We start from the raw sequence: 17,676 nt of genomic DNA, 5'->3' as shown, positions 1-17,676 counted from the left end.
CCAGGCTTTTCTTAATCCTCCAGTTTTAATATTTCCATTGTCTAATTTGAGATGTCCATGAGATATCCAAGTGGACATGTCACTCTACTTCTCTACTTTACGTTTTTGATGCTACGTATCCCAAGGCAGACCCAACTGACTTCAAAAGTCTTGCTTAGAACTGGTTTATGGGGGCAATCTTCCTGCTGGAATTTGATCTACTTGTCATCTATGTTTTTTCCTGGTGTTCCAAGTGTGGCCACTACTTCTACCATGGTCTCTCCTTTTAAGTTCCTGAGAAGGACTGCCTAGCCTGTTCCCTGCCTTGACCCAATTGAACTTTGTTCCAGAGAGTATGTTTCACATAGCACCACAATAAAGAATAGTCTAAGTCCTTTCTGAAAATATTGCTGACAATAAGTTTAGGTATTGAAGCTCATATATAACAAAACAACAACAAAACCCAACAATAACAAACCCTCCCTGCCCAATCTGCTCTGTGGGGGCAATTATAGCTGACTCTGCGTGCCTGGGTCCTAAACCCTGCCAGCCTGCTGAATGATAGCAACTGCCTGCCCAACTTCTTCATCTGAACTAGATCCTAGATTCTTCTTTTACTGACTTCTAGGGTCCCCTACTAGCAGGGCTCCAAATCTGATGCCCTCATAGTCCATATGATGACTTCCACATTATGCAAAGAGTGTGGGGTAACAGATTGCATCATACTGACCTAAATTATAATCCTTCATGCTATTAACTGTGTGGTTGCAGCAAGGCATTACAAAAAAATTTAATTACGTTATCAAAGTGTTATTGTATTGTTGGGAGCAGGCCACGGAGGCCCACTGAGCGTGGACCTCGAGACTGCTAGGACGCGTTTGGGAGCCGTAGACCCCATTTTCCTCCCCCTTTTGCCATCCAGCACAAAAACAACCTAAAGGATCTCTGCTGACCTAAGCTGAAGGCTCTGTGACTTGTGACAGGCATAGCTCACTCTAGAAACCCATTGTTCCTGTTTCCCATAAACTGTGGTTTCGGCTTAGTTATTAGATATAATTCAAATTCAGGTCACATTTGGGAGCCTTTTATACGGTACAAGCTTCTTTATAAGATTTAAAAGAATATTTGTAGAATTAGTATATACTTAGGGAGAGCTGTTTGCAGCTTTTCAATGGTGTAGATGATTATCGAGAGTGGCCCAGCACAGAGTTTGGGCTGGGCCACATTCCTGAGAGCCCAGCACGTACTTTGGACTGGGCTGCATTCTTTTGGGCCGACTTTAGCTACAGTTAGTATAAGGTCTTTTTTCTACCTATTATAGAAATTGAATTTACTTTATTCATAGAAGGTATTATAGAATAGGTTATGCTACGAATCATGTGAGTTCAAACATAATCAATCATAATATTTTTAGGTCTAATAAGAATATAGTTAACTTTAGAATTTTCATTATCTCCACTTTCTACTATCGAAGTTTTGGCCTTAGTACATTTACAGTTTACATTTAGGTTTTAGAAGCTTTGCTGCTGCTAATCAGCTTTATATATTAGAATTAAGAATTGGAAAACTTTCATAGAAATTAGGATAGATATATAGGACTGTGGAATAGCCATTTGTAAGAGATTGTAGTCTATTGTTCCAAAAGGTGGCCCACCGTGAACCTTGGACTGGGCCACATCCTGTAGGGCCCAGTATGATCTTTGGACTGGGCCACATTCTTTAGGAAATTGGCTTAAGCTATAATTAAGAGCTTCCGGAGCATTGTGTAAGTAGTATTAGCATAGAATAGAAAGATAATAAAGTTTAAGATAGTCATCATGGGTTTTGTGTGAGCTCTAGAAGTTATTGATTATCAGAGCATCATTAGGCTAGTAAGGATTGTTACACTGCTTTTGAAAAACATTAACTAGCAAAAGGAACAATAAGACAATCTTGGGGTTTGTTCCTCCTCACACTTAAGCATCTGGTGGGTGGGGGATGCCCCCTGCCCCCGCACCTGGCTTTGTGTTCACATGAAAGACTTGTGAGACTGCCTGTGAAAATTTTGGGGATAAATACCAGCTGTAACTTTCAATAAACGGCTTCTGCTCATTTCATTGAACAGTTGTCCACTTCCTTTCTTTCGCCTTCTCTTTCTTTCTTTTAATATCTATCCCTACAGATTCGCCGATGCCACCACATCTTCCAAGGGACTCCCCCAAAACTTGCGGGGGCTGGCCCCCCGCATTGTATATATTAAATGAAACCAGTCTCATGTTTGTGAAACCAAACTACCACACTGCTCAACAAAGGATTTATGTTGAGTCTGTTAAATGTGAATATTCATGACTATAAATATGACTTTGATATCCCACTTGCATTTCTCTGGGACAAGAGAAACTGAAGGATCTTGGTCCTGCTCACTAATCAGTCAGAAAGTCTTGGTTATAATAGTCTTATACCCATTAAACATGAAAATTCTGACTATATAGAATATAGAGGGATATGCCATTCACTTTTCAAAAGATTTCTCAAGATTGCAAGTTCTTCCTCTTGCAATTGTATCCTATAAGATATTAAATATATGCCAATACAGCTGATTCTATAGCAAATGGAAGAAAAAAACTTTTTTTAATTTTTGTCATTCCTTTGGCCACTCTATTACCTCTGCTGAGTTCTTATTTCTCAGAATGTCAGGAAAGGAAACATATCCTGAAAATACAAGGAGAAAAATATGTTCTTAAAAAGAATAAAAGAAAAAAGAGAGAGGACTGAAAGACACACTACCTCTTACCCACCACCCAACACATTTCCTTCTTAGTAGATACCAGTGATAGCAAGTAATTAATAAACTGAAAGAGCGGAAGTTATAATTTCTTCAACTACAGATATGCATGGAATTGTGTTTTCTTCAGTAAGACTTTTTCCTGCTGAAATAGTATATAGGATGGCATTGTGTGGGGGGTGTTTTAACGAGCATGGCAGAAACTCCTTTCACATGTTAAAGTGGTATGATGGCAAAGATAAGAAGCATGGAGGACTAGTTAGTACCAGGCAGTAGCTCAGTCCTGAGAAAATAGTGTTCCACTTAAAACATACAAGCTTGTTCTGGAGAGACAGTACAAATAGCCTAGAGCAGAACCTGGGCTGCACTTAGATGATACTCGGATGACTGAAGGGAAAGGAAAACGAATGATTGACAATAGCAATCTACCTTTCCTTGTACTGCCATTCTATTTTTAGATATTTCTGTTTGTTATTCCTCCTGTTCACATTCCTGCCTCGCCCTGGCTGGAATCTTATTTTCTCTGGACTAGTGACTACCTGGTTCTAATAGGTCCTGATGGGAACTGGAAGACAGGAAGCAGGAGGGGACTGGCCAAAATAGAAGGAAATGTGTCTTCATAGGACTCTTCATCCAAATGTAACAATTTTGCTTCTTTCAAGCAGATATAATTTTGCATCACTCTCTTAGCAAGTTTCTTGCACTTTCTAAACCACTATGTGCATATGAATTTGGTGAGAAGTAAAATACCTCATAAACTACTTTACAATCATCAACATGGTCCATAAAACAAGCCAGGCCAGGAAGCTTTGGAAACAATAAAGCAGTGGGCACATGATGAAGGACTAAACAGACAAAGAATATTTCTGCCTTTTTACAATACAAAATCCTAGTGAACTCCTCCATTCCAGAGATTTGTTTGCTTCCCAGATTCAACCAGAATATCTGAGGTCTAGTAACAGTCAGATTCTGTCATGCTCTTTTACAAAGGGAAGAATATCCACTGAAACCTGAATATTCTCTTTCTCTCTCTCTCTCTCCCTCTCTCTCTCTCTCTCTCTCTCTCTCTCTCACAAACACACACACACACACACACACACACACACACACACACACACACACACACACAACTGGAGGAATCCCAAAGAAACAAGAGAAGCTGTAATTTGATTTTTAAAAGACCAGTTTTTTAATAAAGCAGACACAGAACAAAGGAAGAATATCCAGACAGAGTGCTCAGACAGGCCACTTGGACCTGCTTGATACCCCAGAAGACATGATAATAAATGATGGGCAGTATTGTTGTTAGCAAGAGGGTAGAATCAAAGAACAATTATCCTAAAGGTTACCAGTGAGGATCTTAGACAAAAACGATCTGATGACTTATGATGTGCAGAATAAGCAGCCAGAGGCCACCTTCTGAGAGAACTGACAAAGGGAGTGGTTGAAAATCAGAAGTACAGTCTCCAACAGAATCAGTTAGAAAATAAGGTTCCAAAGAAAACAAGCTTCCAAGGAGGGCCAGAGCAGGGATTAAGACTAAAGAAACCAAGCAGGAAAAGTAACTATATGAGATGATAGATAAGTTAGTCTGCTTCACTATAGTAACCATTATACTATCTATATGAATTTATGTGTATCCATAACATCATGTGGTAAAACTCACATAAATTTTATTTGTTTATTATTTTTTTTTTACAATCAATATTTTTTATTATAATGTTGTGGGGTACAGTTAAGGGTTAGGTATACAAATACGTTTCATTCAGGCACCCTATTGATAAGAGGTGCTTCCCCATCCCCAGACAGATATTTGCTACCGTTAATCCCATCTCCCCCCACCATAGTTTCCCACTACTGTCAGTCATTTTCTTATAGTATTAGGTTGGATGTTCAAGGTCCATTATATGAGTGAGAACATGTGATACTCGGATCTTTGTTTTTGTGAGAGGTCACCCAGTATTAGAGACTCTAGTTTCATCCAGGTTGCTGCGAAATTCATGACTGGTTGCATATTTTGGGGAAGTCTAAAAACTTCTCCAAACTTCCATAGAATCAAAATAGCCAGAATACCTTTATTTCTAGCTCTTATATCCATGCATTCTGTCTCTGCTTCGTTTTCAAATCAACTCAAAAGCAGACCTCAGTGACTTTAACAATTTCCAAGAAATAAAATATCCCAAGCATTTTGTGATGTTCTTCAATTTACCGACTTGTGGTTCATAGAAACTGTCACACTGTTGAAAACACAGCATGATACTATTATAAAGATCTTTCTCCTCTTTCTCTTTTTCCTTCCTGACTCTGACATTTTCATCTTGTGTATTATCTGTTATTTTCTTATCTTTCTTAGAAGTCTTGGCACTAGCAAAAACCAAAACTCATCAGTGTTTGCCTACCTCAAGATGACTTTGCAAGGTGTAATTTCCCATAAACGCAGTATGTTCTCTAAGATAAGATGTTAAGGTCTCTTGCCATCAGCAAACAGAAAAATATTTTATTTTGTTAGTCTTTCCTTTTTATAACTTAGGCAAAATTTGAACTGAGTTTGTCTAGGTCATGTGCAAGAAAACTGGAAATTGATAAGGAGGATTAATCTCTGAGCAAGGTAGCAACTTTGACAAAGGCAAAGTGAATGATGCAAGCTCAGTCAGGTAGAACTTAACCTACAAAACACATGGCAGTGACCATCTGGACGTTACATCTGGAAGATGACTATATACAAGACCATTCTCTATGTCCAAAAAGTCTACCAGAAATGTGTTCATGCATTATTTAGATCACAGTAACAGATGAAGCAGAGAGCTTTTTAGGGGCACAGACAGAAACAAGGTCAGACTCCAGAGGGCCCAGCAAAAAGGGCAGGAATACAAAAGCCAAACCATGGACTTGAGTGAAAATTTGACAAAGCCTCATGCAAGAAGAATACCAGTTTAGAAAGAACAAGGATAGGCACTCAGACAGAAGAACATATGATTTGACATTGCTAGGTTTCCTTGACACACACAAGAATGGTGAGATAGGAATGAGGAGAACAATGTAATTGTCTATACCTGCGTGCATTTTGAATTTCATATATTTGTGCTAGAAGACACAGTTATCATTGTGTATAATTGTGAATGTTTCTCTTTATCTCTACTAAAGCTTTTGTCTTGCGATGTATTTTGTCTAATATTAGAACAGCTACATTTGCTTTCTTTTGGTTATTTTCTGCATAGGCTATGTTTATCCATGCTTTTGCACTGAATCTATTTTGTATCCTTATAGTGAAAGTGTGTTTCACATAAGCAACATTTTGAGCTTGTTTTTAACCAGCATGACAATCTATTTCGAGTTTTTAATCCATTTATTTTCAGTGTAATTACTAATATAGTTGAGTTGCTAAACACCATCTTACTGTTTATTTTCTGTTTCCTGCTTTATGGTTCTTTACCCCTTTTCTTTTAATTTATCACCTTTTTATTATTTTATTTGCATTCTTTTTTTAATTTATTAACCAGTGTTTCTTTTTTTCTCCTTTTTTAACTTTTTCTGGATTAAATAAATTTGTTATTTTTATTTTCATTAAATTTTGTTTTACATTCTATTCTACTTAGTTGTTTCCTACAGATTATATCATTCATCTTTGACCTATTACAATGTAATATAAAGTATTACTTTTGACATGTACAATGGCTCACATTTGTAATCCCAGCATTTTGAGAGGCAGAGGCAAGAGTATTGCCTGAGTCCAGGGGTTCAAGACAAGCCTAGGCAATTTGGTGAGACCTCAACTCAATAATAAAAAATCAAAAAATGAGTCAGATATGCTGGCACATTCCTGTAGTTCCAGTTACTTGGAAAGCTGAGGAAGAAAGATTGCCTGAGCCCAGCATATCAAGGCTGTGGTAGCTACGAGAGTGCTACTACACTTCACCCTGGGCGGCAGAGTGAGACTTCAACTAAAAAAATTAACTACTTAGTTAATTAATTTTAAAAATTACTTTTATCCTTTCCAAATACTGCTTGAACCTTAGATTTCATTTAACTCTTCTTACTTTTTGCATTATTTTCATCCATATTATATATAGTCTACTCTATACTTTTCAGTTGTTGTTTTGAGTACTAAATATCATTTACCCTTATACTTACCATCTTGTGTTTTTCATTCTTTTCTGCTGTTTTATATTTTCAACTGGGATCATTTTCCTTCTGCCTGAAGAAATTTATTTAATGTTGTTCTTAGTGCAGTCCGCTGACTACAAATTCCCTCAATTTTATTTATCTAAAAATGTTTTCATTTTACCTTTACATTTTTCTTTTCCTTTCATTTTTAACTGACATATAATAATTGTACAAATTTAGGGAGTACTTGATATTTCAATATTATATAACATACAGTGATCAAATCAGGACAATTACCATATTTATCATCTCAAACATTTATCATTTCTTTGTGTTGAGAACATTCAATATTCACCTTCTAGCTTTTTGAAACTAGCTTTTTGAAATGTAATATATTGCTGTTAACCATAGTCATTCTACATTGATATTGAATAGTAGAACTTATTCTCAGCTGTAAAGGTGACCTGGTTGCAACATCTCTCACCCTGTTAACCACCAAGGTTAATTTGGCTGATCTGGCTGGCTAAGTGGGCATTCCCTTCCGCCCTCACCACTCCATGTGCATCCCTCTCAAAGTTGTGTGTTTTGGTCAAAGAGGACAACTTTCTTTGATAGAGGAGAATCATCCCTCAGTTGGGGATATACAAGTAGTTGTGCATCCCAGATAGAACCTCCAAACAACCTCTTGAGGTCTTACTATATTCTTTGAATAATACTTTTATTGCATAGAATAGAATTCTAGGGTGGCACAGGTAAGGGTGTGTGTGTGCATGCACATACACATGCGTGCATATGTGTGTATGTGTGTGTGTGTTGCTTAGTACTTGATAAATGCCACCCTACTGACTTATGTATAGGTTCTGTTAAGAAATAACTGGCTAATCTCTATGGCTTTAATGTTAATTTGCCTCCTTGGAGACAAACATGAGTACAATTTTCCTTGGGAATTGTGAAAATGTTCTACATTGAGGTGATGATTGTACAACTCTGTGAATAAACTAAACTACACCCTTTAAATAGTGAATTGCATGGTATGTAAATTATATCTCAATATATCTGTTATATTTTCTAAAGTAAAAGAGAAAAAAGGGTAGAATAATGTTTAAAATAAGTAGGGCAATTGCTGGGGAAACCCAGCCGCACATCTTGCCTGACTGTCCCCACCAAGCCATGACCACCCAGCAGATAGTCCTCCAGTGCCTGGGACCATGGGGCTTCTGGCTCCTGGACCACAAGGACTTCAAGCAGCCATTTCTGGGTCACTCCTAGAAGCAAGGCCGCTATAGTTAATTTATGTATCAGAGATGTGATCACAGCCATCGATGGAAAAAATACCAACAGTATGATGCACTTGGAAGTTCAGAACAAAATCAAGGGCTGCACATACAACATGACATTCACAGTGGCCAGATATGAACCTAAAGTCTGGTCTCCTCTGGTGACAAAGGAAGGAAAACATCACAATTCAAGATACATTTAGCCTCCAAACCAGAAGAGGTCCTGCACATAGGACCATAACCATAACCATAATCAAATTGCCATGTCATTTATCCCCTCATCTGCCTCCAGCACTGCCCCCGGGGTCATCACGAATCAGTACAATCCACCCGACCTCTACTCTTCTGAAAACATCTCCAGCTTCAACAACTCCTTCGAGTCAAAGACTGCTGCCAGAGGGGCGGATGTGAACAGCAGGCCCTTAGACCATGCTCAGCCTCCAAGAGGCCTTGTCATTGACAAAGAATCAGAAGTTTACAAGATGCTTCAGAGAAGCAGGAGTTGAATGAGCCCCTGTCATTCCTGGTTTCTGCAGGAAATCCTGGAGTCAGAGGGAAAAGGGGATCCCAATAAGCCCTCAGGATTCAGAAGTGTTAAAGTTCTTGTCCCCAAGGTGGCTGTATTGATTGGAAACACCCAGAAGTTGTCCATGTGTGACAAATGTGGCATGAGCATTGTGAGTGTGTTTGTGAGGCTGTGGGATGGTCACCTCTCCCCACCTCCTTGAGTGTTATGAGTGCACTGACTGGGCACCAACCTGAAACAGAAGGCTCATTTCTTTATGGAGGATCAAATCTACTATGAAAAGCACAACTGGCAGCCAATCACTCCACCCAAGGGCTATGATGTGGTCAGTCAGCAAGTTCCCCAAGAGATCCAGCCATTCTTCATTGACTGCTGTTCTCCTGCCAGCTCTCCTCAACTTGTTCTCTAGGTGTTCTGGCCTTCTCCTCCCTTGAAAGTTCTGCATTTACCTGACTCACACTGACTCACACTGAAAGTTCTGATTAACTGACTCACACTGGCTATGTGATGCCTGCTTCTCCAATGAATGGAAGACTGTTTTATTCAGTGCCCCCTTGCCAACAATGTGTATCACTTCCTCTCCCAAGTTTTTTTCTGCTGCAAATGGACATCAGTCAAATTTGAACCAAATCTAATTTAGTATGTCTAACACTGATTTTGTTTTTACTCAATAAATTTATAGACTCCAAAAAAATAAATAAATAGCAAGACTTAAATCCAACGAGTTCAAAAATTGCATTAAATGTGGACTGATTATTTCATTTAAAAGGTAGAATGGTCAATGTATAGTGGTCAGACTGGACAAAGAGTCATGATCCAACTATATTTAATCTACAAGAGACATACTTGAAATTCAAAGACACAAATAGGTTGACAGTAAAATGATTTTAAGGTTACCCTATGCAAAGAGTAACCCTAAGACAGGTGGAATGGTTATTATTATAATAAGACAAAATAGAGATTAATGCAAAAAGGAATACTTCATAATGATGAAAGGGTCAATACATCAGAAAGATATAACAGTTATAAATTTTATGTGCATCTTTATACAGGATCCTAAAGTACATAAAACAGAAAACTGAACAAATTGGGAGAATAAATACAAAATTCAACAATCATGATTAGAAATTTCAGTTATTGGTATCTCAATAATTGATAAAAACTACACAGAAAAATCAGAAAAGATATTTAAAAACTTTACATTCAGTGGTCTAGCTTGACTTAACTGACATTTATAGAACACTCCATCCAAGGCTATAGAACATGCATTATTTTAAAGCCCATATGAAACATCCTTCAAAATAGACTACATATTAGACCATAAAATAAGTCTCAAAATAAATTTAAAATGATTAAAATCATACAAAATGTGCTTTCTGAATGTAAAAGTGTTAAATTGAGAATCAATAATAGATGAAAATTTGGAGAATCCCCACATATTTGAAATTAAATTTAAAAATTTCTAAATAACCTGTAACACAGAAGAAATAGCAAAAAAAAAAAAGGAAAATATTTTGAACTGAATGAAAATGAAAATACAACATGTCAAAATCTATGCAATATAATTAAACTGGTACTTAAATAGAAATTTATAGGTTTAGGCGCTTATATTAGTAAAGGTCTCAAATCAATAATCTAAATTTCTACCTTAAAAAAAACTAGAGAAAAAAAAGCTAGTTAAAGCCAAAGCAACCAGAGGGAGGAAAAAACTAAAGATCATAGTGAAAAACAATAAATATGAAGCAGAAAAACAATAGAGAAAAATCAATAAAACAAAATGGATTCTTTTAAATGACCAACAAAATTAACAAACCTTTAGTCAGGCTGATAAAGAAAAAAAAAAGAAGACCAAAATACTCAAACCAGGAATTAAATTTAGAACATCACTACTGAGCCTACAGAAATTAAAAGGATGATGAAGGAATGTTATGAACAATCTTTTGCTCACCAATTGAAAATGGATAAATTTCTGGAAGGACTGAAATTGCAAAAACTCAAAAAGAAAAAGAAAATCTAAGTATACAAACAATTAAAAATTGAAATACTAATATTCCCATAAAGAAAAGTTCAGGCCCCAGTGGCCTCTCTGGTAAATCCTATCAAGTACTAATAAAAAAAAAATACTATATTTTCAGAAAATAGCAAAAGTAAAAACACTTCTCAGTTAATACTCTGAGTTCACTATTATCTTAATGGTCAAGTCAGAAAAAAAGACATTGCAAGGAAGAAAACTAAAAACCAATATCCCTCATGATCACTGAAATAAAAATGCTTTTAAAAGGATTAGTGAACCGGATACAGCAACATATATAAGTTATCATATACTGTTACCAAGTAAGATTCCAGGTTAATTTAATATAGAAAAACAATAATGTAATATTTCATATTAATAGTATAAAGAACAAAACCAGATGATCATTTTCATATATATAGAAAAAGCATTTGACAAAGTACAACACCAATTCATGATTTTAAATTCTCAACAAATTAGAAACAGAAGGGAAATTCCTCAACTTAATTCTTTCTTAAAAGCTACAGACAACATATCTGATGGTGAAAGACTGAATGTTTGCCCCTTACTATAGGCTGAATGTATCGCTCCAAAATTTATATGTTGAAGCCCTAATTCCCAACATGATGGTATTGGGAGGTAGGACCTTTGGGAGGTAATAAAGGTTAGCGTAGGTCATAAGGGTGAGTTCTCATAATTATATTTATGCCATTTTTTTTAAAAAGGAAGAGATGAGATAGCATTCTCTTTACCATGTGAGGATACAGCAAGAAGGTGACTATCTGCAAACCAAAAAGCAAGCTCTCACCAGGCAGCAAATCTGCCAGCCCCTTGATCTTGAACTTCTCAGCCTCTAAAATGGTAAGAAATAAATGTTTGTTGCTTACGCCACCCAGTCTGTGGTATTTTGTTACAGCAGCCTGAACTAACTAAGACACTCCTTCAAACTGGAAACAAGTAAAGATGTCTGTTCTCACTATGTCTACTCAACACTTCACTGAAAGTTGTGCAAGTCGATGAGGAAAAATCATACAGATTACAGCAGAAGAAGTAAAACCCTCTTTACTCACAGATGGCATACACCTTTACATAGCTAAGTTTTCTGATTTCCCTGTCCCCTTTTATGACCTTGGAACTATAGCTCCCTGATACCAAGCTCTATTCATGGACTTAATCATTTGCTTCAGACTTAAGAGAGTTATTTTCTGTAAGGCAAGACCTGGAACCCACTCTTGGGAATGATTTGAAGTCATTAGATCTCTCTCACAGTCACAATATGTTAATCATTTCGTTTTTCACTACTACTTATTACATATAATTGTAATCATTATATCACTGCTTTATAATGAATCATTTATTTGTCTGTCTTCCATTAGAATTTGAATTTCCAGAGAAAAACATACTCCTTTATCTTTTTCAAATATCCTCAGCTCTTACATTGTGCCTAATATATGTTTGGGTATGAGAAAAGTTTGATGAATTAACAAATACATGAATGAATCACACATGATCTAAAACAACTGAATCTAGGGTAGAAATATATCTATTCAAAGGAGGTGATCGAGTTATGTTAAGGATATGTGAGTCTCCTGACAAATTCAACCTGTCTCTTGATCATAAGGTCTCAAACTGCCCAACTGTCTTTATCTCAGATCTAATGGAGGTCAGAGGCTCCTTGTTTTTCAACTACCTCACTGTAATGTTCTTCCTGCAAATAACTTCACCAAATTCATGTAGAAATTGCTCCACATTTTTTGTTTGTTTTTGAGACAGGGGCTTCCTGTGTTGCCCAGGCTGAAATGCAGTGGCACAATCATGGCTCACCACAGCCTCGAATTCCTAGACTCAAGCAAACCACCTGCCTCAAACTTCTGAATGGCTGGGACTACAGGTGTGTGTCACCAATCTCAGCTAATTTTTTTAAATGTTTTGTAAAGATGAGGTCTCACTTTGTTGCCCAGGCTGGTCTCAAAATCCTGGCCTCAAGTGATCCTTCTACCTGAGCCTCTCAAGTGTTAGGATTTCAGGTGTAAGCCACCACCACGCCTGGCTAGAATTGCTCAGCATTTCTATAAGTGGTTTTTCTGGTAAGGATGCTGCTAACCAAGCAGAAGAAGAGCAACCCTTAACTTTGTCAATGCCCATTCCCATCCCTTTCCAGTCAGCCTTTTAACATAAGGAAGTGTCTCACCTGAATAACTACTACGTGTCAGCCCTAGGCAAGAGATTGTGGAAAGTAGACAGGTAAAGAAGAGTCATTCTAGTTGGGAGATAGATGAAACAACCAGATACAAGACAACACATGATAAGAGTTCACATATATTTTAGAAATAGCCAAAGCTTGGAGTTGTGAGAAATTAATAATAATGAGCACATTCTGCTGAAAGTAGAATTTAATTGAATGTAGGTAGGGGTCAGACCAAGGGAAGAAGTAGGGGTTTTTTTAAGCTATATATTGCAATGCCCTAATTTATTCAACTTCAACCAAAGTTCTACTATTAGATAATTTCTTTGTTTCTGTTTTCACGATTGTAAGCAATGCTGTGGTGAATAACCTTTGCACACATCTTTTCACATATAACAACTAATTTCCTTAGGCAAAATTCCTAGAGCTTTAACTCTCTGACATTTCTGGACTGTCCGAGTTGTGGGATGAGCATACTCTAGGGGTGAGGTATGGAGAGCTAAGATAGGGCAAAGATATTTCCATAGAATAATGATGCACCTGCTATGCTACATAAAGTTGGAAGTAGCTAAGGTAGATATATTTACAAAATACTTTTTATCATATCAGTAAAAGCTCAGATAAGCATTTCCCACTTTTCTGCTGTTCTTGTCCTTCTTTCGGTTTACATTTGGATTTCTAAAGTTCTTGGCAAGCACAGTAAGGTCTCTAGGTTTAGACAATAAACAAATCACTCATTTCCCATAAACAAAACATCACCATGAATTATAATTTCAGATTTTCCTATGACTGCCAACTTCAGATTAGCATCTGCAGGCTGATTTCAGGATTTGTATGGCAAATCACATTGTTTGACAGAAATGGGCCAGTACTGTCAAGAAATTTGTTTTTGTTGTTTACATTTCAATGTCTATTCCAAGACACTGTCTGCTTCAGAGGGAACAAGAGGAATTTACATTCTGCTTGGCATTAAGCAAAGCAATTGTGAATTAAATGGCACAATGTTTTCAATTCATTCTAGCATTTTTCTTTTTAACACCTTGCATTGGCTAGCATCTTGAACCATTGGCTCCTCTTTCCCTTAATCTTATTTAATGCTCATGGCTTCCTTGGGGTTCTAAAGTAACCAACAGAATGGCAAAACCATCTTGGAATATGTTGAATGTTTTTGTTATCCTTGTGAAGCTAAAAAAAATCCAATGAAAATTACAATACTATAACTCAAAAACAGATTATTTCAAATCAAACTTATATATCAGAGAAACTCCTTTTTCCAATAGGCAACAAAAGTAGAGATAGCTCTTGCTGGAAAGCTCTATACATGGAATAATAGTCTTTACAGTAGATCTTCCCAATTGACATGCAGTGTATGAGTATTAGGTGGGCCCTGTGATAGTTTGCCCTTAGCTTTAAGGGTGCTCAGGCCCAGCAAAGGGGATGAACTCCCTGGGCCAATGTATTTTTTGCCAGAAGATGATATAAGGTCCCCATATGGTGGCCAAAACAGACTGGGGACTGATGGTAACCCAAAGTCCCAAAATCCATGGAAAAAGTCCATGAGTACTCTGTCACCTACATAGCAGGTCACTGCCAAAGATGGAAAAAGAACCCATGGAACTGTTAGAGAAGTTCTTTTATTTCTTCTTCAACAGCAAGACAGGATTGATCATTGGGCAGGAAATGGGTATGGCAAGCAGAGGTCCTATCTTTATATGGTAACCCCAGATGTCTATCTTAACAAATTTCTGATATTTCTGAACATTTTGCATCTGAAATTCTTGGAGGAAGACTGTCAGTGTGCCCAAAAATATCATTAAGGGAGTAAAAGATCTGTTGAAGTAAGAAAAATAATTGCAACGAATTTGATAAAGCAAAGTTACTTTTCTTTAAGATGCCAAGATGAACTCTAAAATGGTCCCACCACTTGGTATTCACTCCCTTATGTAATCCCCTCCCTTTAAGTGTGGGCTATCCTAACAATTTCTAATCAGCAGGTTACCTCGATACTGAGGGGATTTCACTTCTGTGATTAGTTATGAAAGATTATTACTTACATTTTGCTAATGCACTCTCTTCCTTGCTGGCTTTGACAAAGGAAGTTGACATGTTGGGAAGGCTTGCTTACAATAAGAAACTGAAGGTGGCAAGGAAATAAAAATGGCCAGCTAATAGCTAGAAACTGAGGTCTCCAGTCCAATAGCCCAAAAGGAGTTGAATTGTGTCAACAACTATGTGAGTAATTTTGGAAGTAGATCCTTTCCTATTGAGACTCCACCTGACTGATCTTTAAAAAATATATATTTTACAGAAGTTCCAGCAAGATGGCAATGGGGCAAGCTGGTCTGTGAAACCCTCTGCAAAGAAGAACTGCAGTGGGTCTCTGGCTCTCGCCCCGGGGGCTGCGGACCCCAAAATCGCAGTCTGCTCTTCATACGGAGCTCGGCCGTTTTCACCGCTGGGACATCGCAGCAGACTGGACAGCCACCGCAGCACAGACGCCACCTCCGCTGTTGCTGCCACAGCCGCCCAGCCACAGCCTCTGCCGCCACCACTGGTAGCACATCGCACCACCCAGGCCAGAGGCAATCCACGACTTCAGTCCTTCCTTCAGGAAGATCTGCTGGGATCTCTCCCGGGACCAAGACGTCCTGCCCGCCGCGAGTCCCCTTCCTGTGCCCTGAGGCAGGCATCCATCTCCAGTCTCTGGAGGTTCCTGTCCAGCCCCACCCCCTCTGGGGCGAGCAGCTGAGATAGCACCACCTGCTGGCGATTCAAAGTAACAACACCGAAATGGGAGAAACAAGCTTGAAAAAGACATAGGCCAGAGTGGTGAACGGAGTGTGATCTGAACTGTCCTTCACAGCAGACCAGGGGCAACTGACCCTAACTGCAAACTAATTTACCTGCTTGAAAAGAAAGCTAGAAATCAGAACTGAAAGGACATTGGACTTAAACAAAAAGTCTCAGAGTGTGCTTCATTGATTCTGTTAGTTTAATGACTTAATTCTATTCCTACTGTATTGTTCCTTTTTTTCCCCTCTTCCTTTTCTTCTCTTTTCTTCTATCTGTAAACTATATCTTTGTATAGAGGAACAGCACACCAATAAGGTGGTGGTTAGCTTGTATGTTAGCATCACTATATGTTTTTTTGTTGTTGTTGTTAGGGAATTGGTACGTCAGTAGCTGTGGTCTATTGTTTTTATCTATTTCAGTATAGGTTTCTCTCTCCATTTGTTGGCACACGTTTGTTTCCCCCCTTACTCCTCTATCTCTCCACCCCCCTCGTCAACACACTGTCTGCTCCATTCTCTTCCCTTGCTAACCACATTTTATTTCAGGGAATAAACCTACAGCCCCACTGCACGGACAGATTCCAAGGCAGGGGGAAGTGGGTTCCAGATTATCCACACACCTGTCAGCGAATACCAGGACCTGCAGATAGATTTTGAATCACAGCTCCCCCTTAAGTAAATCTCAAAACTGCAAAAAGGACCACCCCAACCTACAGTGCAACTCCAGAATTGAACAAAGTAAGAGGGCATACATAAAGGATAGGAGATTGAATAAACAGAAGTAAAACCAATCCCTTTACCCCTGAATAACAGAATTAAAAAAGACAGTGATGTGGAGGGAAGGAAAAAGTAGGGAGGAGGAAAAATGAACAAATGAAGAAAAACCAAAAGAAGAATATAGGTATCACACAAACCCGTGGGAGATCAGACACTGAGAAAACAGATTCTGGAACACAAACACTGAAGAACCTAGAATGGCTGGTCACATGCAACAAACGAAGACATCAAGGCATTAATGGAGAGAATTTAGAAAATTGAGGAGAGACAAGAGGAAAATAGGAAGGAGCTGATGTCAGAAATAACAGCAGAAAAGAATACTGTGATGGAAATGAATAACAGACTAAGAAGCATGGAAAGCAGAATTAGCCAAGCAGAAGAAAGAAACTCAGAGCTCAAAGATCAAAACACAGAACTAACCTAAACTGTAAAAAGCATAGAAAAGAAGCTCAAAAAGACAGAACAAAACCTGCAAGAGATAAATGACCACTTCAAGAGACCAAACCTAAGAGTAATTGGCTTCCTGAGGCAGAGAAAGAAACAGAAGCCACACTGGAACAGACATTTCATGAAATCATTCGAGAAAACATCCCTCATCTCATCAAAGATGAAAACATTCAAACACAAGAGATTCAGAGAACCCCTGCAAGACAACAAATGAGAAGACCAACTCCCAGGCACATAATAATTTGCCTAAACAAAGTAGCTATAAAAGGAAAAATCCTAAAGGCAGCAAGAGAAAAAGGCCAGACTATCTACCAGGGAAGATCAATAAGAATAGCAGCAGATTTATCCACAGAAACCCTTCAGGCTAGGAGAGCCTGGAGCCCTATCTTCAAATTTCTAAAAGATAAATAATTTCAATCAAGAATAACCTACCCAGCCAAACTAAGCATCATTAGTGAGGAAGAATTGAAATCTTTTCCAGATATCCAATCCCTAAGAACCTATGCTGCCACCAGACCACCTCTACAAGAAACACTTAAGAAAGTACTGAACACAGAGGAAAAGAAAAAAGAACAACAACATTCTTCACAAGAGTACAGGCAAAAGATTAAAAACACACATCAGCCAACTCCAGAACCCAAAGAAAGACAACAAACAAACAGGAACAACTCTGTAAGAACCTTATGACAGGGATCAACTCTTGCATTTCAATGATTAGCCTAAATGTGAATGGACTAAATGCACCACTGAAAAGACATAGAATGGCAAAATGGATAAAATATCATCAGGCAACAATCTATTGCCTTCAAGAGAC

The 17,676-nt window shown here is 38.0% G+C and overlaps 1 pseudogene; it reads left to right on the top strand.

Annotated features, from left to right (window-relative positions):
• The first annotated feature begins 8,017 nt into the window (after positions 1 to 8,017).
• On the top strand, positions 8,018 to 9,059 carry LOC103254198 (annotated as a pseudogene).
• The last annotated feature ends 8,617 nt before the right edge of the window (positions 9,060 to 17,676 follow it).

This window comes from Carlito syrichta, unplaced genomic scaffold, assembly GCF_000164805.1.
Source record: "Carlito syrichta isolate Samal-C Ts95f unplaced genomic scaffold, Tarsius_syrichta-2.0.1 Scaffold273044, whole genome shotgun sequence".
NCBI classification, from domain to species: Eukaryota; Metazoa; Chordata; class Mammalia; order Primates; family Tarsiidae; genus Carlito; species Carlito syrichta.
This window is presented reverse-complemented; position numbering and strand designations above follow the sequence as displayed.